General features: G+C 38.0%; 1 protein-coding gene across 4 annotated transcripts in view; it reads right to left on the bottom strand.

Annotated features, from left to right (window-relative positions):
• The window catches only part of ralyl (RALY RNA binding protein like), a 329501-nt gene that overhangs the window by 165631 nt on the left and 139150 nt on the right, over window positions 1-24720 (bottom strand).

Here is a 24720-nt window from a genome sequence, read left to right as displayed (position 1 = left end):
CGTATGTTCCCGGCCAACTCCTTCGTTTCTCGCAGAGCAATCGTTTGGTTGCGCCCCCCACTACTACTGCGGTTTCCCGTCTTAAACCTTTCTGCCTGGCTGCCCCCTACATTTGGAATGCCCTCCCTGATTTCCTCCGGAGAGAATCCTCCCCCAGTCTTTTTAAAACTAAGGTTAAAGACTACCTTTTGGAGCACTCGCCCAGCACCTGATCTGGGAACTGGCACTTATATTGTAGTGTCACCCACTGTGACCTACAGCACTTATATTTGCCTATTTGTGTCTGTTAGTTACCCTCCCATATAGATTGTAAGCTCTACGGGGCAGGGACCTCCATCCTCTTGTGTCCTCGACTCTTAACTTATTGCAACTGTATTTATCTGTATTTATTATTATACTTTGTATTTATCTATTATCTTAACACCCTGTTTGTATTAATGTTTTCTACTGTACAGCGCTGCGTACATAAGTAGTGCTTTATAAATAAAGATATACATACATACATATACATACATACTAACAAAAAACATTTGTTTGGCAGAGTCTCTAAGCCCTTCAGATACCATCATAGAGAATTGTCTGTAGACACCCATAATTATATCTACTTGTTATTCACACTGTGTACTAATAGATGGCTGTGGGGAAGAGACTGCATTCATATATATGTGTGGCCTGTAATGTAGTGCATTCACGTATGACACATATAATATAGTACAGTATACAGTAAGGTACAGCCAAGACTAAATATACATTTGTAAGGCTGAGGAAGAATACTAGTGCATGGTATATGCTATCCAGAAACCAGATACCAGAAAGTTCTGAATTACTGCAAGGCCATCTCCCATAGAGTTCTTTTTAAGCAAATAATTAGTCTTAGAAAATTATTTCTTTTTCCTCTGTAATAATAAAACAGTACCTTGTACTTGATCCCAACAAAGATATAATTTATCTTTATTGGAGGTTAAACAATTTTGTTGGGTTTATTTCATGTTTAAATTATTTTTTAGCAGACTTAAAGAGATATTGTTGGCAGTGGTGCCGGTTGAGGAGGCATCCTTGTCTTGTTGTTCTCTGACCCTGCTCTGCTATAACAGGTATTTGCTTAATATCTGTCTTTATGTACATCTTTAAGCTAAATATTTAATTGATTTATATTTTTAAAGCATTGGTAAATGTATTTATTAATTAATGCATTATTTATCAATTTGACAATACTAACCCGCTTCACTTTTTGTGCCCAGTTTATGTTTGGATGAAGAGATATGGCCAGCCCCACAGCAATAGATTCATTATGGGTAAAATCTCTCCCTAACAAAGGACTAAATAATTGGCACAAGAATTTTGACACAGAAATTAGTTGCTTTTTCAGCTACAGGCCCAAAGTTAAATTAACTTTCTCATTTATTCCAGTATTTAAGCTAAACCAGCTCTTCTTCCTTTGTGACACAGGCACCTTCAGGTAGAGTTCATAGCAGCCAGGACACATAAACTGCCATATAGGCAGCTTTTAAGAGGTGTAGTTCATGGAACTGACACAATATATTGTTTCCGTAAGCTTTTTATGTTCAGTGGAAATTCCAGTTAGCAGGAACCTTTCTTATTTTAGCAGAGAAGGTCAAGGAGACTTTAGAGATTGCAGGACTAATAAAATGCATGATAGGAAAGTGAGAGACATTATTAATTGCAAATCAGAGATTGATAGAAATAATATTAAAATCTCCAAATACAATAAACTGGGTCTAGAGCAAGATGAGTTGCTTAGTTGATGCTAGAAAACTGATCTGTATATTCCCTAAGGGGCCAGACATTGGTGCTATCTGAAATACTTATGCTTATTTATCCAAAGCCTCGATGGAACCCTACAATGCATACCTGTTGTTGGGATGGCAAATTCAGATCATTCTGTCTTACCAGTTGGGGCTACATGAGTTAATGAGTTCTGTGCCAGTGTGCATGCAGTCACTGCAGGACTTTTTTTAGGGTACCAGTAAAATCAGCAAAAATGTAAAATTACGGAAATGCATTATGCTTTACATGTCAGTGGGACCACAAAAAACATTGCTAAATGAGTAAAAACTTAATATCAGGGTAAAAGTGTGGTTTCACTGTATTTTCTATATTTGTATAGTCCAAATTTTATATTCAGCTTCGTATATTTCAATATAGACTAACTCCTGGCTGTGTTTAATTGCCACACCCTATAGCTTGCCAGACCAAGGTACATAGAGCCATAACTGTCCCTTTGCCATTGAAAATAAACCCTCAGGCAGTTTTAAAGGGGGTGATCACAAGCAGGTACAAAAGACAAGACTAGGCCAGAAGCCATGGCAAAACTAGTAGCAAAACCAAAAGAGCAACAGTTGTTAAAGAATGGCAATGAGGTAGCTCCTACTTGGAAAGTTCAGGTAATGAGTTATACTCTACCTGCTTATGTGGTACAGGCCACGTTCATGTTCAGGGATCAAATCTGACCAAGGAAAGGCACCAAGAAGAGCAATTTGCACATGATACTATAGTGATAGCTGTTCAGTTTTCAGCCATACAATATGGTTTAAGAAGGTGCTTCCTAGTACTGTAAAGATTGCCTGGGTCTTAAAGGTCTGGAAACTGGAGAGAAATACTGATTATTGCAATACTATTAAATTGTGTGGGCTCATTTTTCATACAATTTGGGACCATGTTCAGGTCACAGACAGGGAAGTGCTTACATAGAGTGGGGGTTGATGACACTATGCTAAACCCTTTTAATTGCTTTTCTGGCCTCTAGGAATTTTTCAGTTTCAACATTTTCTAATGCTGAAGATGTAAGATTAGCAAGAGAATGAAGAGAAGAGTGAAGAGAATTCAGAGGCACGTAGGACAATAATAGGTGGCATACAAAGTGGCGGCAAAAGTATGTTACTTTCCACCTGAACTCTGTTTGTCTGGAGGCTCCCAGTCGTTCCTATTCACTTATATGCTTGTGTAGTGGTGAACTATAACCTTAAGCTTTCCACCTGAAAAAAGGGTAAAGCCTTTATAAATAAAGATGCCTTTAGATAGGCAGAGAATTGTCTTGAACATAAAGTCCAATTAAAGAAATATATGCCCGGGGTTTTCTGGATAAGGGGTCTTATGTAATTTGGAACACCATATTTAAAAAATAATTTAAAATTTAAATAAACCCATTTTTTGCCTTTAAAAATGATTAATTATATCTGAGTTGGGATCAAGTACAAGGTACTGTTTTATTATTACAGAGAAAAGGGAATCATTTAACCATTAAATAAACCCAATAGGGCTGTTCTGCCCCAATAAGGGGTAATTATATCTTAGTTGGGATCAAGTACAGGTACTGTTTTATTATTACAGAGAAAAGGGAATCATTTTAAAAATATTATTGATTAAAATGGATTCTATGAAAGATGGCCTTCCCGTAATTCAAAGCTTTGTGGATAACAGATCCAATACCTGTATATGTACATACATAAACACACTTGGAGATATGATTATTAACCAGGGAATGTATAATTATGAGCAGATTGCCAAATGGCAGATTGTATCTCATCTTGTGTAACCAGCCATAAACATACTAATTCCCTGCAGAGAGTTAATGTTACAACTAAAATACAAGTGGTTGCAATTATTGTATATTATAATAGACAATACATAATGAAAAACATATTTGTGCAATAACTATTTTATCATATCAAGCATTAACAATCAGGATTTTTCAGTTTAGTGTTATGGTAATTGCTACTTTCTAATCATAACTGGAAAATATATGCGTATATTAATTATTAATTTATTAAACCAATGTTTAACTGGTAATTTATTAAACCGATGTCTCTGCTCAGACTGAAACGGCAGTTTAATAAATTACCAGTTTTTTTTTCACTTTGCAAAACCTGTGAGTGCAGTCTTATAAGATGTTTTGAATACCGGTAGATAGATATATACACACAGTATAAATATATATAATTTGTGCTGTTTGTGAGACACAAGGAAATATCTGAATTCTCTTGCCAATTACTTAAATAGTGATTTATATATTATATATATCTCAAAATGGTCACACTAATTCCCTGATGTTCAATAGAGATTTAATTTGGAGATATATGAACTGAACTGGCTTTACATAAAAGAGCTAAAATATACCTATTTATTTGCTTCATACATGAAAAAATTGAAACTGAGGCCTTTCCTTTGCAGCTTTCAAATATTATCACATCTCTGCACACAGACCATTAAAATAACAGACCCTGAGTAGAACTAGTTGTCTCCCAAATATAGATTATTCTGCTGTGACAGCAATGTACAAATAGCATGCAGGTGCAGACCAAGATACAAGCTTGTGAGGGTTTTATGCTCATTAAATGCTAGAATCTAGGCCACCTTGTACCTGATGAAGAGGGCACTGTTATACCACTCACACCAGAACACACTTTCAGTCCAGTTTCAAAGTTTGTAGGTGTGTGATGTGATGCCACAATTACCTATAAACAAAAAGAAAGAGTTTCTCTATGCTAGGAAAATTGTATCACCCAGGAACAAGTCGGAATGGGACCCCTGGGGCCCACCAGAAAACCTTAGACCCTAGGCCCAAACTCCAAACTATTTTTCCTCCTTTCCTCACCCAACCTCTTTATTCTCCTAGTCTACTTTATTTACATGCCAGCATTACTCTTCCAACTATTTCTCTTCTTTGTTCTCATTCAGAAATAGGCAATGACCATAAAGCAGGCCAAATGATCAGGAGCAGGAGGGCCCACTGACACCTGGGTATCCTGGTGGGCCAGTCCAACACTGCTTATCAGTATGAGTTCCACTATACTTTATAGGGTCTATTTATGATTGCTTGTGCCTTTGTGCTTGAGCAATCATAAAGGAAACACTGAGTAAATTTGCTAACTCACGCTGGGTTTCGGGCTGTTTCCACAATTTTTCCCAAACAGACTTTTATAACAAAGATCAACTTTGGCAAATTGTGTTCCTTATATACAATTTTTTGTGCTGCTTTATCTGCAATTTTGGACATATCTAAGTTTGTCAAAAGAGAGAAAAACTGTGTTTTATTTTGGGATGTATATTTTCAATCTAAGGACATTTTTGCAGTGATGAAACACAAACAAAGCTGTAATATAAAGTATATAATTGCCTCTGATGAATGACATAAATTATGGGCTTGCAAGCAACATGGCTAAAGAGATTGGGTACTTATTTATGTCTACAAAATTATAAGCACGTGCAATATATGTGCTGGGATGTTGAGGTCTATCTACAAGTTGCGATGGACAGGCTGATAAAAGCTGCTAATTTTACCCTTTCCGACCAAATCAGAAGCTCATTGGACCGTGTATAGGGGCCCTTCCAACAGTGTTACTGGCCAGTATCAGGATAAAGATTAGGCAGATGCCTTTTTGGCAAATCTGAAAATTCCTTCTGGAGGGAGTTAATGGGGTTCTCTCCCAAAGGGACTCATTAGACTGCATTGTGATCCAATCACTGACCCACAGACCAAATTATCAAATCATCCCACTTTGGTTCAACATGTTGGTGTCCTAATTGTTTTAAGATCCACTTTGTGACAGTGTTAGTAACTGGATTAAATAATGAGTTTTATATTTCATCAACGGCTAGCGTATGTGGTGAAAACCATTATATTTTGGAAGAACCAGGAGGAAGCCCAGCAGTCAGAAAATATGGTAAAGGGAGGTGCTATATATATATATATATATATATATATATATATATATATACATTGATACAATTTCCTCTCTGGGAGTGTCTAATATACATATGATATATACAGGATGACCCTAGAGAGTATAAATAAGGAAGGCAAGAGGTTAAAATCTCTCTTTTGCATTACAGCTTAAATGTAAACGTATGTCAAGAATCTGGAGTAATGTAAACTATACTATAGTAAATTATGATTGAGGCATGGATCTCTTGCTGACATGCTAAAAAAGCAGCAATAACAAATAATGTTTCATAGGGCATCTTCCCTCGAAACTTTACTGTCAGTCAGCTGAATGTAGGGCAGAGCAAGAAAACGGTAACGCAAACTTTTGTTCTCAATAGCGGTTGTAAATGAGGTCTTAAGAGATTTAAATTATTAAGAAAGGCTATGACTTGTTGTAAACAAGTACACAAAGGCATATCACTCCAGGGTGTAGGTTATAATCCTAGCATTCAAATTCCTAGTTATGAAAAAGAGACAGAAAGAAATACAGTAAACCATAATCTCTGGATTTCCAGCTATTGAGAAACTACTCCCAGTATTCCAATGGCAGAGAGTCCCAATTTCACAATCACCTCACTAAAGCCAGGCTTTCCTTTATTTTCCATGATAAGTGGCTCAGTTGAATACACCTATATTGAGTAGTTGAATATAGTTGAATTTAACACATATTGGTGTGTTTTAATTCTCTTTAATGTATATAATTTACTATATGTATTAAAGTGAAATCAAAACACCAATGGCCAGGGCTGGCCTAATGGACCAATTGGACCTATTGGGCCCAATAGGCCCCTGCACCCATGGGGCCCCCGCACCAGTGGGAATAAGCACATAAAGCTGTCCAGCCCACCCCCAAAAACGATTGCCTGATAATGCAGCTACTGTATGTGTTCTGGGATATTAAAAACCAAGTAAGCACTGAATTCATACTGCTATCGCAGAGTACACACTGTCTTTTACTGTGTATAGTGTGCTTGAGGGTCCAATAATCACTGTTTTACACTGTATATAGTATGCTTGGTATGTCAGTGCCCAGTGCTTGGGGGCCACATTGTGCAATGAAATCTTGGGGGCCAATGGAACAAGAGAAAGAGATGTGAAAAGGTGGGGTTACACCATCAGTCACAGATCGAAAGGCAGGGACTATATGCCCACTATTCGGCCCGCAGTTTATAAGACCGGCCCTGCCAATGGCCCTTATATTGTGTATACCGAGTCACACAGAAGCTAGTTTAAATGTCAAAATAGAAGATGAATAAAGCAGTCTGCAGAAGAACGATAAATAATAAAGATAATATGAAACAGATCTAACTGCCTGGGAGGTTGCCCATTTATTAGTATGGCTCTAATCTTTATTGTACAAGCCTCTGGGGAAAAAAGCGTATTATGAATCGTTAAATAGCTAAGCTTCTATTTCCAAAGCAGGGACATTTGGATTGAATTTCAGCAAGTTCCACTGGAAGTGAGATGCATAGGGAAGCAGTCACAGCTCAGCTACAGCCTGGGCTCCATGGCAGCATATGGAGTTAGCAAACTAGGATTTATTGAACGAATAAAGACAAACCCAGAATACAAACATATTTTAGAAACAAAAATTGATTTAATCAATAAAAGCTTGGTGAGAAAATGTATTTTATTTCAAGACAAATATTTCAAAAACCATAGTTCTTTTGTCAATCCATGTGCTACAATTCCCCCTCTAAGCTCTAAACTTCCACTGGGCACCTGCTAGATGAGATGGAAATAAAGTTAAATACCTATCAGTTTTTTCATGTGACCGTGAAATTGCATTTGGAATGCAATGGGGGTCATTTACTAAGTGCAGGGCAGAGTGCAAAGTGCAAAGGTGGGAGCAAACCACCATTTTTTTTTATACTTTGCATCCTGCCCCCTTGCACTTTAAGGAGAAGGAACATTATTATAGTCACTGGGGGGGGGGGGGGTACCAAATATTAGGCACCCCCTGTGATTGTAATCACTTAACTGATACGCCAGGCCGGTGCTCCTGTTAGCCAAAAACTGCACCGGCCTGGGATACATGTAACCAAGCGATCCTCTTCTTTTGCTCGTCTGTCTTCAGAATAATATTGAGAGTTAAAAAGTTTACTTTCTTATTTTAGTTCAAAGAATCAGGTAAGTGATTGCAATCCCTGGGGGGTGCCTAACATTTTGCCTAACATTCTGGCACTCCCCAGTGATCATGGCTTTCCTTCTTCTTTAATTGACATGTCCAGGTGCCTGTGCTTAAAATGGAAGGCAGAGACCTGGGTTTAACCATTATTTCTACTATTTAGTGCCAAGTAGCTCATATAAATAAAAATACAGAGCTGCATGGGTTTAGCCAGGTTGCATTCGTGATGATTGGGTGGGGGTAGGTGTCGCAGTAGTGAGTGATAGACCTAGCTTAGATATTTTTGGCTATTACAAGTAGAACTGTGCAAAATACAGTGGGGCTAATGCAGTAATATAGGTGCTAATTTGCACCCAATGCTTTCATTTTTTAACTTGTACTAGATTGGTCGCTATGGGTAACATCAGCTCCTAAATAAATAAAATTAACCCCAGTGTATTCCTACTGTAATTGTAGACATTGACTTATTAATAATTGTTGCCTGAAATAATGACCTGTATTTTCATTTGGTGATTCTAATGCCTCCAGACTTAACCATGGTGCTTGTGTTGATCACAGTGGGTAGATATACTCTGTATTTTGAGTGTACAACATTTCAACAAAAGATATTTAAAAATAGATTAGTTTCATAGTGGGTTGGTTTTATTGTATGTAAAAAAAAGAAATAAATGTAAGATGTTTTATATGTTAAGAATGAACATTTTAGACTATATCACATTGATTTTTTTTTTAAATGCCCATTCTGTACTTTTCCATCTGCCATATACAATGCCTAACATTTTTATAATCAGTTGAATTGACAATCAGGGCCAAGTAGGGAACAAACTATAACAATAAATGTCTTTTATCCTTTTGTCCAGCAAATGGCAGCTAGAATGCATTATCTTTTCTATCTTGTTAGATACCATTGACTGTTGTTGAGAGAGCAGAAAAGGTTATACGCTGTTCTTTACTGCAATCAATGCATTGCTATCACAAACTAACATTTTTTTCTGTCTCTTAAAATCCAGGAGAACAAAGACAGCAAAAATTGCTAGTTCAACCAGAATAATATGGCTTCTTAACAAAATTAGAGAGCTATTTCTTATGTATTCTTCTGTGTCCCAGATTTGTGGATCATGTGACATGTCAGTTCCTGTAAACTGCAGACTATTTCTTGGTAAAGATGCATAAATAAATACACACACAATCATTTAAGTCATTCCAGTGCATATTACTCTATAGTTTTCTTTTTCTTGAGACAGTAAAGAAATGGTTTTTATACAAACTGGGCATTAACATGGAATCTGTTCAATTAAAGGAAAACTATATCCCTGACCAAAGAGATGTAAAAATATATTGCATAAAATAGCCCATATGTAAAACACTGATTCATCTACATTAACTGTTTTCATTAAAATATACTTGTCTAACAAAATGCACCATTGGGTAATCCTACATTTTAAGCGCTATGGCTTGTATGGTTCACAAACAAACCAAGGGAAAATACATGCTAGTTTATATTAGCCAATACATTGCTTCCACACTACTTCCTGGTATAGTTAGTGCTTCATTATTTCCTGTCATGTGATCTCTAAAAGAGCACACAGACCACACAATGGTGACTCAAGCTAAACTATGTAAAAAGACAATATTTACCTATATATTCCAATTTGAGAGGATATTCAATATATGTTGTTTTTATTCTGGGGGTAGTGTTCAGCATTGCATTTTAGGGCTAATGTGCTTCAACAGTATTTTAATCTTTACCATAAACAGCTAGTTTCAGCATTTTCGTAGCTTGCACTCTACTTGAAACTCATCTCATTAACTGCATCACCAACAAACGTTTTCTTCTTAAAGGTTAAGTATAGGTTAAAACTAAGTACGTTTTATCAGAAAGGTCTATGTAAATACAGCCATAAACACTCACAGAAACGCTGTTCTGAGTCCATCAAAAGAAACACAGGATTTATTTTCTTCTATTGTGCACACATGTTCTTCAGTATCAAACTTCCTTCTCTCAGAAAAATCCTTCAGGACACAGCATGAGTCTGCTCAGCTTGCTCCTCTCTTCCCCTTCCTTCTCGGTCCTCCCCCTCCCCTCTCTGCTGTTATCTGAGCTACCAGCAGCCAGGTTAATGAGACCAAGCTAATATGTCTGCTGGTACCTAAAACAAATACATGCTGTTAACTCAGGTATGGAAAAGCTTTCTACAGAATAAAATAGTGTTCTAGCTTGTTCTTTTGTGAATAATCTATTGTCAATAAAATGCTTGGGAGCTTTCCTTCTCCTTTAACATCTCAGAAATGTATCATTAAGTCACAATTTGGCAGTGGGAAGTTAGCTCTAGGATTAGCAGTGACCATCGCCACTAATACTGGATTTTAACCTGCACTGAAATGTAGGGCTGCCATAAGCAAGGAGCCACAGGAAAATCCTATCAGGAGCCATGTGGAAGTGGAAGTGAATCCTTAGGATTATCATATAATTTGAAGGTGAAATCAGAGTCTGGTGTTTTCAGTCTGTGGGATGACAATCAGGTGTGAGTGAGAGACTCTGTTTTATTTAAAGAGCAGGGATCCAGCAAAGCCTGATCACACATACAACACTTTTGTCGATATGTATCATGGCTCGAACAAAGGAAGTGTCAGAGGACATCAGGAAAAGAGTTCTTGATGCCCATAAAGCTAGAAAAAGTTACAAGACTCTCTCTAAAGACTGTGTACAAATGGAGGAAATTTGAGACCGTTGTTACACTACCCAAAAGTGGTCGACCATCAAAAGGTAACTCCAACTGCATGTCCTCTAATAGGTTACGAAGGAACCCAGGGTAACTTCTAAGCAACTGAAGGCCTGTCTCACATTGGTGAATGTTGATGTTCATGGGTCCACCATCAGGAGAATACTGAACAGCAATGGTGTGTATGGCAGGGTAGCAAAAATATTGCTGATAATCTAAAGTTTGCTAACGATCGTGTGGACATACCAGAGGGCAATATAACAGTGCCTTGGCCAATAGTGTAACAGTTATTCTACTTGTGAAATGCAAATCCAAACAGATCCAAATCCAAATACTCAGAAAAGTGATCAGTAATCTTACTTTAATGCAAAGATTTATAGAAATTGTTTTCAAGGAAATAAATGAAGCCTGTTATCCATATATCTGTCCAACATATATGCTAATATGTACACATTAATGTACTTTTATGCTGGCAATACTTCTCATTAACCTAAAACTAGATGCAACTGGGTCACCGCTAGAGCTAAGCAAAGCTGCTTTACATGAGAGCCTCCAGTTGGTATCCAAGGCACCCCTAATAAATGCAAAAGTTACTCATCCATACTAAGCCTAATGGCTGCATATCTCAAAAAAGTTAGAGGGCTGAAAGCAGGAAATATATGAATAATACAGCCATAATTCAAATATAACCTGACTTGCACAGACAACAATATGCATGTGTGGAAAACTACTGTATAAGTGGAATGCCACTAATCTTGTGGGTAAAACACATGCAAATTAATGCAGTACAGTAGAGAGAAGGAAGGAAAGGTTCTGTACAGAGTAAAGTTTGAATCCGCTCATTTGACAAGTCTACCAAACAAGTGGATCTGGGCCAGATTTGGCCATCTACATGCTTCTCAGGCTGATCTGACAATTGGCCCTATGCTCAACAATCAGATCATGCGAGAGGGGCTATAAAAGGGCACAATTACAGTCTATGAAAAATGAAGTGTTACAACTTAGTAGGGAGGATCTTTTAAAAGAAAGATAAATTGTGGGACAAAAGCAAAGTTTATCATGTGTGGCTGCTTATGGCCCCCATTCTATACTATCAAAAAATAATCACAGAACATAAGCCAAAAATCGGCAACATCTCGATCGGGCAGGTTAAAAAATCTAGTCGGATGGGGGCCACATCGGCTCGTTGATGTGGTCCCCGGACCGACTTTTCCTATACCCGCCATTATAATTTGATCGTTTGGCCCCAGGGCCAAACAATCAAATTATCCTGGATTCTCCTGATATTGCCTAGCCGTAGGTGGGGACAACGCCAAGCGAGCGGATCGGCCCGTGTATGGGGACCTTAACAGACTCTGAATCCTATAATACAGAAGGAGTAGTCTATGCTGAAATGCCCCTGCAGTCTTGGCTATGTAGGCCAAACGGTTAGGGCTTTCAGCCTTAGATTCAATTAACATAAAAGTGTCATAAGAAATTAAAAAGAAGAGGGTACCGAATAAACTAAGAAAAAGTGAAAAAGAGACATTACTGGCTAAACATTTCTTTGAAATGAAACATGGTCTAACTCAGCTTAAGATGGCAGATACTCGAAGTTGTGAAAATAAATGCAGGTAAAAATGTAAAATTGTCATTGTTAAAATGTGTAGCATATTGGATAGGCGCACTACATTGCCAAGCCCCTCTATGGACTCACTGTGAACTGATTTTGGGCAACAGGAGGTGGACACTTTTTGCTTTAAAGGAGTGTTGTTCACTTGAAAAAGGGAAAGTGTGCCCCAACCAAATGTTGATACAAGGTGGTAACAATAAATGGGGTGAGCTCCCCAACTGTATAAAAGTGAATGTGCTTAACTGAAGAAATGTGGGTCGATGCCTTAAAGCAAATTCCAGACTTGACAATATATATAGCGGACAGGTATATACAAATGAAGTTCCTTAACCGGGTATACCTTACGCCATACAGGCTTTCCAAGATGTTCCCAGATACCCCAGATACCTGTATAAAATGTGACCGAGACACTGGCTCATATATGCATGTGTTCTGGAGCTGTCCAGCTGTACAGAACTATTGGAGAGAAATCCCAAACCACTCCAGATTCTGCTACCTCCAGCTTCTATACTATGCCAAAAAAGCCATTCTCTTACAATGGAAATCCTTGGTCCCCCCAACCCTACCGTTCTGGAGAACTCTAGTAAATAATACCCTTACCAACCAGAAGCTGACCTACCTCGCACGTGGTTGTCCAAAAAAATTTCATTCAATATGGGGCCCTTGGTTGATCTTCCATGAAACCCCAGAAAACTCCATAGACAGTATACCACAACAATGAAGATAAACTGGTTCCTATCTCCCCAGCTCTACACTCTGCCTCTCTTTCCTCTTCCTTATTCTTTCACCCTGTTTCCCCTCTGATTATTGTCATTACTTTTTGTATTTTTATGTTAAGTTGAAAAATGCAAAAATAAAAACTTTAAAAAAAAAAAAAAAAGTGAATGTGAGTGGCTCTGTTTCAATTCGACATTGCTGTGAGGACCCTGCCGCTCATACAGAAGGCCTGCACCACCAGTACAGTAAATGGTCTAAATTATGGGTGTCCAGTGAAGGTACTGTATTTTACAATAAGATCATCCATTGGGGCCTAAGGAGACCTGTTGGATAAGGATAAGCTCCTCCTCTGAATGTATTTTCAAACCTGCCCAATTAATACCTGAATGATTTTTGGGTAGATATCTGTAAGGCAGGGCCAATAAGTTGCCAGCTTGGTCTGGAGAAACCATGTTGGCCTGTGCATGGCCACCTTAAGGCTCTTAAAATTGAGCTATAAGCAACACATGCTAAAAAATAAGAAAAAAATAAAAAGATTAACATTAAGACATTGGCTAACTAAAATAAACATTATATATACATTGATATATATCTATATATAGTGAATAATGTACTCACTATTGTAAAATATGAGGATATTATTGTAAAATATAGGGTAATATAAAGCTGAAGACCAAGTGCTTTTATATAGGTCATGGAACTCCTTGGTGACTTCTAATGTCTTCATATTTCATAGCAAGGGGTACATTATTTATTATATTACACAAGTTTCAGCGAGCCATGTAACATGAATGACATCAGTAGCACTGTTTATAAGGATATAATTTACAGGATTTCCATAGCTCGTGTATTTTAAGTACATAAGTAATACCAAAGTACATTAACCTATCTGAAGCATGTGAGCATATGAAACATTTTCGATCTCATTATCTAGGTGCAGCTGGAAATAGGTTTAACATTTGCTGACATTAACATATATTTGCATTTGTATCTGTCCAAATTGTTTTGGTGCTTAACTTAACTCTAGTGTCCCTAATTTACTGCAGCTGCCATAGCATGCCTTTAATGGAGATTTACAAATCCGACTTGCCTGAAGCTTCAAGCCCTTCATTTTAACCAGTTGTCACTTCAGAGGTGGTTGAATAAGCAACATTGCACCAATTGAAATAAGCCTCTGAATATGGCTTCTGGGTAGCTTCAGCTGCTTAAAGAGATATATACTGCGAGACAAATGGACAATAAATAAATTATTTTATGGTAATGGAAGAAATGTTCAAATATATAAAGTCACAGTTGTTTTTCTTTGGTATTTTTCTTGTAAAACTTATAGTACAAAGGGACATATTCAGTTCTTTAAGTAAAGGTTCCCCATAGTAAATTTTCTTATTTCCCCAAGTATTATATTATCATATACACTTTTCTCATCAAACAGAACATGATCAGAACACATTAAGTAATTATACACCAGTAGGATATTATTGTAGATGCCACCCCATTTAGTCTCCCTTTGACTTACATATAATAGTATAATATTATGGCAAGTGTAAAGCTTGCAATCAGCTACAGGTATGGGACCTATTATCCAGAATGCTTGGGACCTATGGCTTTCCAGTAAAGGGGTATTATCGTAATTTGGATCTCCATAGTAAAAATCATTTAAACATTACATAAACCCAATAGGGTTGTTTTGCCTCAAATAAGGATTACTTATACTTTACAAGGTACTGTTTTATTGTTAGTTAAGAGAAAAAAAGCTATTTTTTAAAAAATATAAATGATTTGATTTCAAATGCAGTCTATGGCAAATGGCCTTCCCATAATTTGGAACTTTCTGGATAACGGGTTTCCGGATAATGTATCCCATATCTGTACAACTACATTCAGTTAGCAGTGCTTGAGGCAACAGTATTCCACTAAAACAAAGCTATTTTATGCTGTACATGTCTGAGCTTGGCAAGGCCAGTACCACGTATTTACCATGAAATGAACATTGTTTGCCTGATAGTAAAGCCTTGTTGTCAGTGGGTGGTTTTACTGCCATAATAAAGAAGCACTGATATATTATCACTCTGAGTGGACTTTTGATGAGGCTGACTGCTTATGCCATACACTGATATCTGAATACCCGAATTGGATTGTCTTCAATTTTGAACCAATGTACCAATATCACAGTTAAGTGTGCAGTTTAATCTTCAGTGAATAATGATTCTGTGTAAAGATCACTTTACAGGCAGAGAATAATGTACATTTGTTGAGGCCTAGCCTTCCCAAAACAAGCACTGTTTATGGCAAAGAATCAAAAAGTAAAGCAGTCCCTATCAGCTATAGTTTCACCAGTCACAATTTTTCAGTGTCACTCAGGGTCCTTCCTCTTGGTGCAAATGAAACTATTCTGTGCAAGACTAAAGGGGTCATTTACCTATCCTTTGAGCGCAAGTATTTAGGGGTGCAAGAGCACCAAGCACTTGTGCCCTGGGCAGTGATTCAAAATTGGGTGCTCTATGCAGAGCAGTGTCAGGGGGTGCAGGCCAGCCCTGTCCTTAGAGGATGCCCTATAGCAAGACAGGACCCTGTTATTGCTGCATTCATAGAGATTCGGCAGAGTACAGAGATGCCAAGAGAGGAACAGAGTGTGCAAAGTGAAAAAATGGCTGATCGGCACACTGCAGTGGCATAACTATGGAGGAAAAAGACCCCACTGTCATAGGGACGGGGGGGTGTCTGGGGGACAGGGGGGCCCAGATTATGGGGTCTGCTTCTTTTAAAGTGGCTCTAGAAATTTTGCAAACTATCAGCAGCAGGCACACACAAGCATTATTATTATTATTAACATTTATTTATAAAGCGCCAACATATTCCACAGCACTGTACAATAAGTGAGTTTCATACACCGGACACACAGAGTAACATATAAAGCAATCAATAACCGATACAAGAGGTGAAGAGAGCCCTGCCCAAAAAAGCTTACAATCTACAAGGAGAAAGGGGTTGAGACACAAGGTGTGGGAATGGGCAAGATCAGGATTAAGCAATGTGAGAGGTGTGGCACAGGGTATTGCTTTTAGCAGCACACTGAGGTTATGTTAAACTAAACGAGGGTAAGCTTCTCTAAATAAATGTGATTTTAGAGATCTTTTGAAGGCAGAAAGATTGGGAGAAAGTCTGACAGTTTGTGGGAGCAAATTCCAGAGAAGGGGGGCAGCCCTTGCAAAGTCTTGAATGCGAGTGTGCAGTATTCATTACGGACTGGAGAGGGGACAGTCTCTGAAAAGGAAGGCCAATTAGCAGGGAGTTACAGTAGTCCAGGCGAGATGTGATAAGACAGTGAATAAGAATTTTGGCAGCATCTTGGGTGATAAATGATCGTATTTTGGAAGTATTTCTTAGGTAAAAATGACATGATTTAATAAGTGACTGGATATGAGGGGTGAAGGACAGGGCAGAATTGAGGATAACCCCAAGGCACCGGGCCTGGGAAGATGGGGTGATGGTAGAATTGTTAACTGTGATAGATACCTCGGGAACAATGTGGGCGTTGGATAGGAGAAAGAGAAGCAATTCTGTCTTAAGGTGCCCATACACTATAAGATCCGCTCGCTTGGCGATGTCGCCCAGCGAATGGATCTTCACCGATATCCCCACCTACTGGGGCCAAACGATCGGATTACATTTGAGCTTATGGGGCAGTCGGTTCGGGGACCGCATCCAAGTAAGGATAGCAGACAGGCAGGAAGAGACACGAGTTAGAAGCTCTGGGTTGAGATTAGGAGAGGAAATATAGATCTGAGCATAGAGGTGGTACTGAAAGCTTGCCAAGTGAGGAAATATAGAGAGAATAGTAAGGGGCCCAGGACAGAACCCTGACAGAGAAGCATGTGAAAGCGGGCGAGGAGGGGGCAGCAGCTAGGTACCTATGTGCACTGGGCCCCTCCAAAGCATTTCTGTTACACTGCATTCTTTAAGATTACCCCTTACATTAAAGATTTTTAATTAATTGAGGAGCCATGAGTATCTGCTTTCAGTTTGCAACAACAGAATTGACATATTTCACACTTACATATACATACACAATAAGATAAACTGAGTATCAGTCATCCCATCACTCAATTTTAACTAAACCTCACATAAAATGAAAGTATGTAATTATGTTAATGCCAGTATATTAGTAAACCTGTTGTATAAATTAAATTTAACTTAAAAAGATATAAAACTGATCAATTTAAAGTGATGTGAAGCTAATGGATTTTAAACACGATTGTCAGTAGTTTCACAGCAACAAAACGATTCAAGCTAAATATAATTAAGGCATAGTGCCTGCATAGGAAAGTTATGAGGATAGGCAGCAAAGAAAACAGCTCAAAACTTGAGCAAAAATCATGGTTTCTAATATATTAATGCATTAATGATAAGTGTGGCTAAAAATTCAGTTACTAAAAAGACTGCTCCATATATTTTTAGGCATTGTGCCAAGTCTATAAAATGATCTGGATGACAGTTTGCTGTGTGTGCATATATATATATACAGTGGCTTGCAAAAGTATTTGGCCCCTTTGAACTTTTCCACATTTTGTCACATTACAGCCACAAACATGAATCAATTTTATTGGAATTCCACGTGAAAGACCAATACAAAGTGGTGTACACGTGAGAAGTGGAAGGAAAATCATACATGATTCCAAACATTTTTTACAAATAAATAACTGCAAAGTGGGGTGTGCGTAATTATTCAGCCCCCTTTGGTCTGAGTGCAGTCAGTTGCCCATAGACATTGCCTGATGAGTGCTAATGACTAAATAGAGTGCACCTGTGTGTAATCTAATGTCAGTACAAATACAGCTGCTCTGTGACGGCCTCAGAGGTTGTCTAAGAGAATATTGGGAGCAACAACACCATGAAGTCCAAAGAACACACCAGACAGGTCAGGGATAAAGTTATTGAGAAATTTAAAGCAGGCTTAGGCTACAAAAAGATTTCCAAAGCCTTGAACATCCCACGGAGCACTGTTCAAGCGATCATTCAGAAATGGAAGGAGTATGGCACAACTGTAACCCTACCAAGACAAGGCCGTCCCCCTAAACTCACAGGCCGAACAAGGAGAGCGCTGATCAGAAATGCAGCCAAGAGGCCCATGGTGACTCTGGACGAGCTGCAGAGATCTACAGCTCAGGTGGGGGAATCTGTCCATAGGACAACTATTAGTCGTGCACTGCACAAAGTTGGCCTTTATGGAAGAGTGGCAAGAAGAAAGCCATTGTTAACAGAATACCATAAGAAGTCCCGTTTGCAGTTTGCCACAAGCCATGTGGGGGACACAGCAAACATGTGGAAGAAGGAGCTCTGGTCAGATGAGACCAAAATGGAACTTTTTGGCCAAAATGCAAAACGCTATGAGTGGCGGAAAACTAACACTGCACATCACTCTGAACACACCATCCCCACTGTCAAATATGGTGGTGGCAGCATCATGCTCTGGGGGGGCTTCTCTTCAGCAGGGACAGGGAAGCTGGTCAGAGTTGATGGGAAGATGGATGGAGCCAAATACAGGGCAATCTTGGAAGAAAACCTTTTGGAGACTTGAGACTGGGGCGGAGGTTCACCTTCCAGCAGGACAACGACCCTAAACATAAAGCCAGGGCAACAATGGAATGGTTTAAAACAAAACATATCCATGTGTTAGAATGGCCCAGTCACAGTCCAGATCTAAATCCAATCGAGAATCTGTGGCAAGATCTGAAAACTGCTGTTCACAAACGCTGTCCATCTAATCTGACTGAGCTGGAGCCGTTTTGCAAAGAAGAATGGGCAAGGATTTCAGTCTGTAGATGTGCAAAGCTGGTAGAGACATACCCTAAAAGACTGGCAGCTGTAATTGCAGCAAAAGGTGGTTCTACAAAGTATTGACTCAGGGGGCTGAATAATTACGCACACCCCACTTTGCAGTTATTTATTTGTAAAACATGTTTGGAATCATGTATGATTTTCGTTCCACTTCTCACGTGTACACCACTTTGTATTGGTCTTTCACGTGGAATTCCAATAAAATTGATTCATGTTTGTGGCTGTAATGTGACAAAATGTGGAAAAGTTCAAGGGGGCTGAATACTTTTGCAAGCCACTGTATATATATATATAAAATACAAAAAAAACCACATACTGGTACCTTCCACTGCTGAGACTTATTAGCGTTTGTTTAATAGGTCAAATTGGGCAGATTCTTGGTTTCTCTGATACCATTATGATATTATGGGTTAGTCATAGTAATACAGATATATTGTAATTATATCCATTATCCGTAAATCCGATATCCAGAACACTTCAAATTATGGGAGAGTCATCTGCCACAGATTCTATTTCAATCATATACAGTAGTTCTACAAACTATCAGCCATTACTTACCAATTGCACCACAAATGTACGTGTTCTCAGTCATGCAGCTCCTATAGTTAAGCCATTTTATTTCTAAATGCCAAACATTTATGGAACTTAAATTGCCTCCAGGCAACCCGCTCCTGACAATTCTAAATGACTGCTGTACTGCAGACACAAAAGCTTAACATGTGTCTAAATTTATGATAATTAAATCTACCTCACATCCTTTTGATTCTATTTGTCTTCTAAAGAAGCCGCAGTTGCTTGAGAGAAGAATATTCAGTGATATGCATAACATCACTGTGTGTTTGGTTTATTAGCTTTATTTAAAAATCGCACAGAACAAATGAAAGTTGGACAGTTTTCTGTTATTGATAGGACTTAATGGGGGTGTAAGGTTAGGGAAAAGGCTCAAATGGCCCTTTATGTAACCCATATTTCCTGTTCAAACAGATTATTATTATTCCCTTTTTATTCCCATAAAATTAATAGTATGACATGCGGTGCTCCAGAGTGCAGTGTTAACGCAAAACAAATTATTAGGGATTGCTACTTATACAGACATAGCAAAGTTATAGTTATTACAGTGTGAAAACATGTCATTTACACTTTTACCAAGCGCATTTTCTGCTCATAGTACCTCCTCTAAAGCTGGAGGTCAAGGGCAAATGAATCATCTCCCTTGTCATGAAAACCAGACCTTGATAATGGATTATGCCATATGTGGTTATCTTGCATGAAAAAAGACTCAGTCTAAACAATGTACTACAACCTAGGACACAAGTGCTAGAGCATTAAGGGGCATCCCTATTCATGGGGTGAGCTCTCTGCACTCCAAAATGGAGAGAATGATGACCTGCAATTCAGACAGGACAGGATGCTAAGTGTGAAAAACATGGCAGACATTTTTAGCACCCTGCCCTTAGTAAATGACCTGGCGCCGTAGTGTTTGCTCTCCAGTTCCTGACTTTATTTGGGGTATTACTGGGTCACAGTAATGTAAAATTAAGATTAAATTATTTCTTAAAGATGTATATTTTATACTTTCTTGTCCTATACATAAATGTTTGTTTATATCTCCACCTTTGAGAAAAGCAATATCTCTTTCTGCACTAAGAAAAGGGCACATCAGTTCACAGTATGTAGAGACAAAATGCTTAAACGGTTACACCCCACTGACTAGACATTGACTGAATATGGAGCAAAACCAGAGAGGTGATTTAGAACTGTGCACTAGGCAATGAATGTGTTATGGCTGTGTGTTTGTATCTCTGACAGAAGTGTGGGAGGTGTAAGCCCTGTGTAGCTTCAGATAACAGCAAGACATTCATAATAATATGGCAGACAAACAATGCTGAATTCAACATTATCATAAATACTGATTATAATAATAGCACCAAAATAACCATTATAGCATTGCTAAGCTACATCACAGGACTCTGTATGTCTTGACTGATCTAGTAGTTCCAAAAAAGTACATTTATGCTAATTGGACCCTTATGGAAGACATATTTTTAAAATGCCACTGGTTATTACTTCCTTAACGAAATACAGCCGGTGCCAGATACTGATGAATTTGTTACTTGAGCCATTAAAGAGAAATAAATTGCCGTGCTGTATTGCCAAGCTTTGGTCCCTGAGCTTGGAAAGAAACGACAGACACATTACTCGCCAAACATAAACAGCGAGACACAATTTGCTTATTTCTACTTTATTTCCACAATCAATAGATCTGCGTCCAGAATGCAGGCAATGTGCCCTTTTTAAGTGAAGAGCCCATTTACATACATGATAATGTGATGCTAACAAGCCCAATATGAAAGGAAACATTAAATAGAACAAAACATTACCCCAGTTTTTGTTGTAGTTTTTCTGAACTTGAAACATCCCAAAAGTTAAACATGAATTGGTCGTTGCTAGAAAAATACATTGAATTATTCTGTTTTCACATTTCAAAGCCCATTTTTTTTCTGCTGATAAATGCAAGTGCTTAATTAGGTTTAGAATCTGGGGTGGAAATCTGCCATGCACTAATGGAAGCAGTGTAAATACGTATATCAAGGTCTCAGGCTGTTTAACGCGGCACTGCCAAAGCACGTTTTTAAACGGAATTCCTGCATAGAGAATCGGACAGATGATATTCTGAAGTGTCGGTGTCTGAGATAGATGGCTTCTTTCATAAGAGTACTTTAGATACGGATCTGGAGAAAAGCAGCCTCTGGAAATTACAGGCTGATAAGGAATATTTCTTGGAAATTAATGCCAAAATACTTATCTCTCCGGCTTAGAACCTTTAAAAGTGACAAAAATACACATAATCCACACGCATATCTTTTAAGGATTATTTGATCATATGTGCCAGATTTTCTCTTTCTTGCACAGAGCATTAAAAAAAAAGTTTTATTAAGTCTGTATTATTTTTTTAATTCTTCCAAAAAAGATCAATTTAATTGCTCCTAATTTTTCTTGGCTTTGCTTACAACATTTGACAAACACTACATAAAAGCAGAATAATATTTTCAGGACACCCCTGGGCAAGTTAGGTTGAGATCTTGGTGAGTGCTCTTCTACAAATTCCATCTGGGAGTTCAATTAGGGTGAGATTTAAAGTGACAACTTGTATACTGGCCTAGATATTTTTAAAATTTAGGATAAATAGCACATACAGTATTTTTACCATATGTCCAACCCACCCACCTACCATAGAAAAGGCCTCCATTTACATTTTTAAACCTACAGTCCTCCTTTTGTCCTTACAATACCATTGGATCTTTATGACAACTTTATGGCAATAAAATTGGGGGTGTGAGTGAATAAGCAGCGGAGTGGTCTGGTGACGGATGGGCATCGTTAAGGGAAATGTAATAAAAGTTGTTAATGTGAATGGATGAAAAAAGTTTCCAGTGTATGAATTTAATATAACTTTGGTGAGCCTGGAAGGTATTTAGCGACATAAGAAAAATAGAAAAGACTGTAACCCATATGTCATAAAAGGAGCACAGTTTGGTATAGAAACCAATAGGATGTTTCCTCTTAAATAGGTGACCAGTAAAGGCTACCTGCTAATTGGTTGCTATAAGAGAAAACAATACTTTATTGTTTATCACAAAGAATGGGCCAGGTTCAATTCAATGAGGGAAACGTTTCTCCTAATTCAGTTTCAGTTTTTCCCATAGTATTCAACAGAGTTTTCATGAGTGAGATACGTTTTTCTCATTTTCACTGAATTGCATCTAGCTCTATGAGAAAATATAGAACTGAATTAGAAGATAAGCTTTCATCATCATCTTGAATTTGGCTTTTTATTAAATAACCCCATGTGAGTTTGCACCAGTGTGTATTGTATTTAATAAAGCTTCTTCATGAAAGAGTCATTTTTGCATCAAAACAGGCCTAAACATGTACTATGTGCAAAGTCCTAACTGTCTACTAAAGAATAATACATTTTTTTAATTACATTTCCTCCACTTACTCTTACTCTGAAGCATCCGTGTGTAAGAGCCCCTAGAATCTTATACTGATGGTAAAGTGGCGTATATGATTAGGAGAAGTCAGCTGTTATTTGCTAAGATCTTGTTCAGAGAGAAAAAGCATAATTAAGCAAAGAAATCATTTGAAGTAAAGGTAATTTAACACATCTGATTCATCTTTAATGATGTTAGAACAAGATTATGCATGAACTTTTTCCCTATCAGCAGTTTTATTAATGACTAAGCTTATTTGTACAGGGCATGGGTTCCTGTTGCACTTTACCATAGGGAAACAATACAAATATACAGATATACCAAGGCATGTTGCCTCTGCTCCCTAATGCATTCTATTACAAAGCTGCCCTCAACCTACCAACAGTGCCTGTTTGACTCTACTAATGTATCCCATTACCCATATCCTATCAGACTACACCTTGCTACTACTTACAAGATATACACCCTGAATTGATTACCTAAAAGAAACGTTTAAACCCCCAAATATTTTTTTTCTTTATAATTAAACTATGTAATGGCCTATAAGTATTGTAACTCTTTTATGCTCCATTAAACTTGGTCCCAGCATATTCCCCAAAGGATGTGAGGGCAATTGTAGCTCCATGCTCGTGGCTGTTATGGTTCTGCTTCATACTGAAGTAAAACTGTGTATGTCTATGGCATTGTCTCCTAGCCCATAATGAAGCAGGCCCATTCTGTCAGTCAACATACCAAATCCCTATCCAACTCTAAGCCTATTTACATTACTTGTAGCCTATAATATCCTTACTAGAAGCCAGAAATGGGTTAGGGGTTGGGCATGAAATCTTGCTAACATGCCCAGATACAGCTCTGTTGTGCCCTCACAATGTTGAGCTCAGTGATTTCAGGATATAAATTCAATTGTTACTACAAGTGTACAGTCTTACAACATTTCTTACAGAATCCTTTTTGACAAACCTAACACAAGGGAATGTAGTACAGTGCATTTTAGTTAATTAAATGTTAAGGAGATGCATGAATCGGGGCTATGAGACAGTGGAATGCAGAGATAATCAGTCAGAGAGTGATTAAACTTTCAAACTATTGTCACAATAAAGAACACTGAAGTTTAGCTTATGCTATGCTTTATTTAAATGAATGGAACTCGGGGCTTATAAATCACAGCAAAGCCATTTTACTGCTTATTGTCTTAAGAACAATGCGGTTATTTGTTCATTGAATAAAGCAGTTATACACAATTGATGTGTACTGAATCAGATTTTGAAGATATAACTGGAAATTAAAGTTTGGGTGTGTTATAGAATACAGAAAACACATAGGATGCATTGTAAAATATTATATATACAAGCAGATCTCCTTTTATAATTAAAGAGTAAATGTCAACTAGAAAAGTAAATTTGAGAACAAACTTCATGTTGGGTTGAAAAAAATGAAGTCACTGAATGGGCTCTGCCCACTTTCTCTAACCATGGGCCACAGTTATATAGTAAAAACCACTGTGCAACGTTTAGGGACCCTGGTTTTAATAGTTCTGAATGGCAGCAACTTAAATTTCCCCACTGAAAGTCACCGAGTGACATCTGATTGGTGGTTGGTGGCTCCACCCCCTTTTTCTAACCTGGAACTGCCGTTACCCAGTGACTAACTCTGCAAAGTTTCGTGACCCTAGGATTAATAGTTAAAGAACGGCAGCAGTTAAAATTTAAACCAATAAAAGTCAATAGGTGAATTGTGATTGGTGGTTGTGACCCCGCCCCCTTTTTTTAACCTTGAGTCGAAGTCACCCAGTTACAAACAGTGGGCACTCTGGCATAAATAGTGTGAGAATGGCAGCATTTTAAATTTAAACCAATAAAATTCAATGGATGAAATCTGATTGGCTGTTAGTGGCCCAACCCACTTTTCCTATTTTTGAACTGCAGTCCCCCAGTGACCAACTTTGCAAATTTTGGGCATAAAAATTGTGAGACTGACAGCAT

The sequence above is a fragment of the Xenopus tropicalis genome, chromosome 6, assembly GCF_000004195.4.
Source record: "Xenopus tropicalis strain Nigerian chromosome 6, UCB_Xtro_10.0, whole genome shotgun sequence".
NCBI lineage: Eukaryota > Metazoa > Chordata > Amphibia > Anura > Pipidae > Xenopus > Xenopus tropicalis.
Note: the sequence above shows the minus strand (reverse complement) of the source record. Positions and strands in the feature narration are given on the sequence as shown.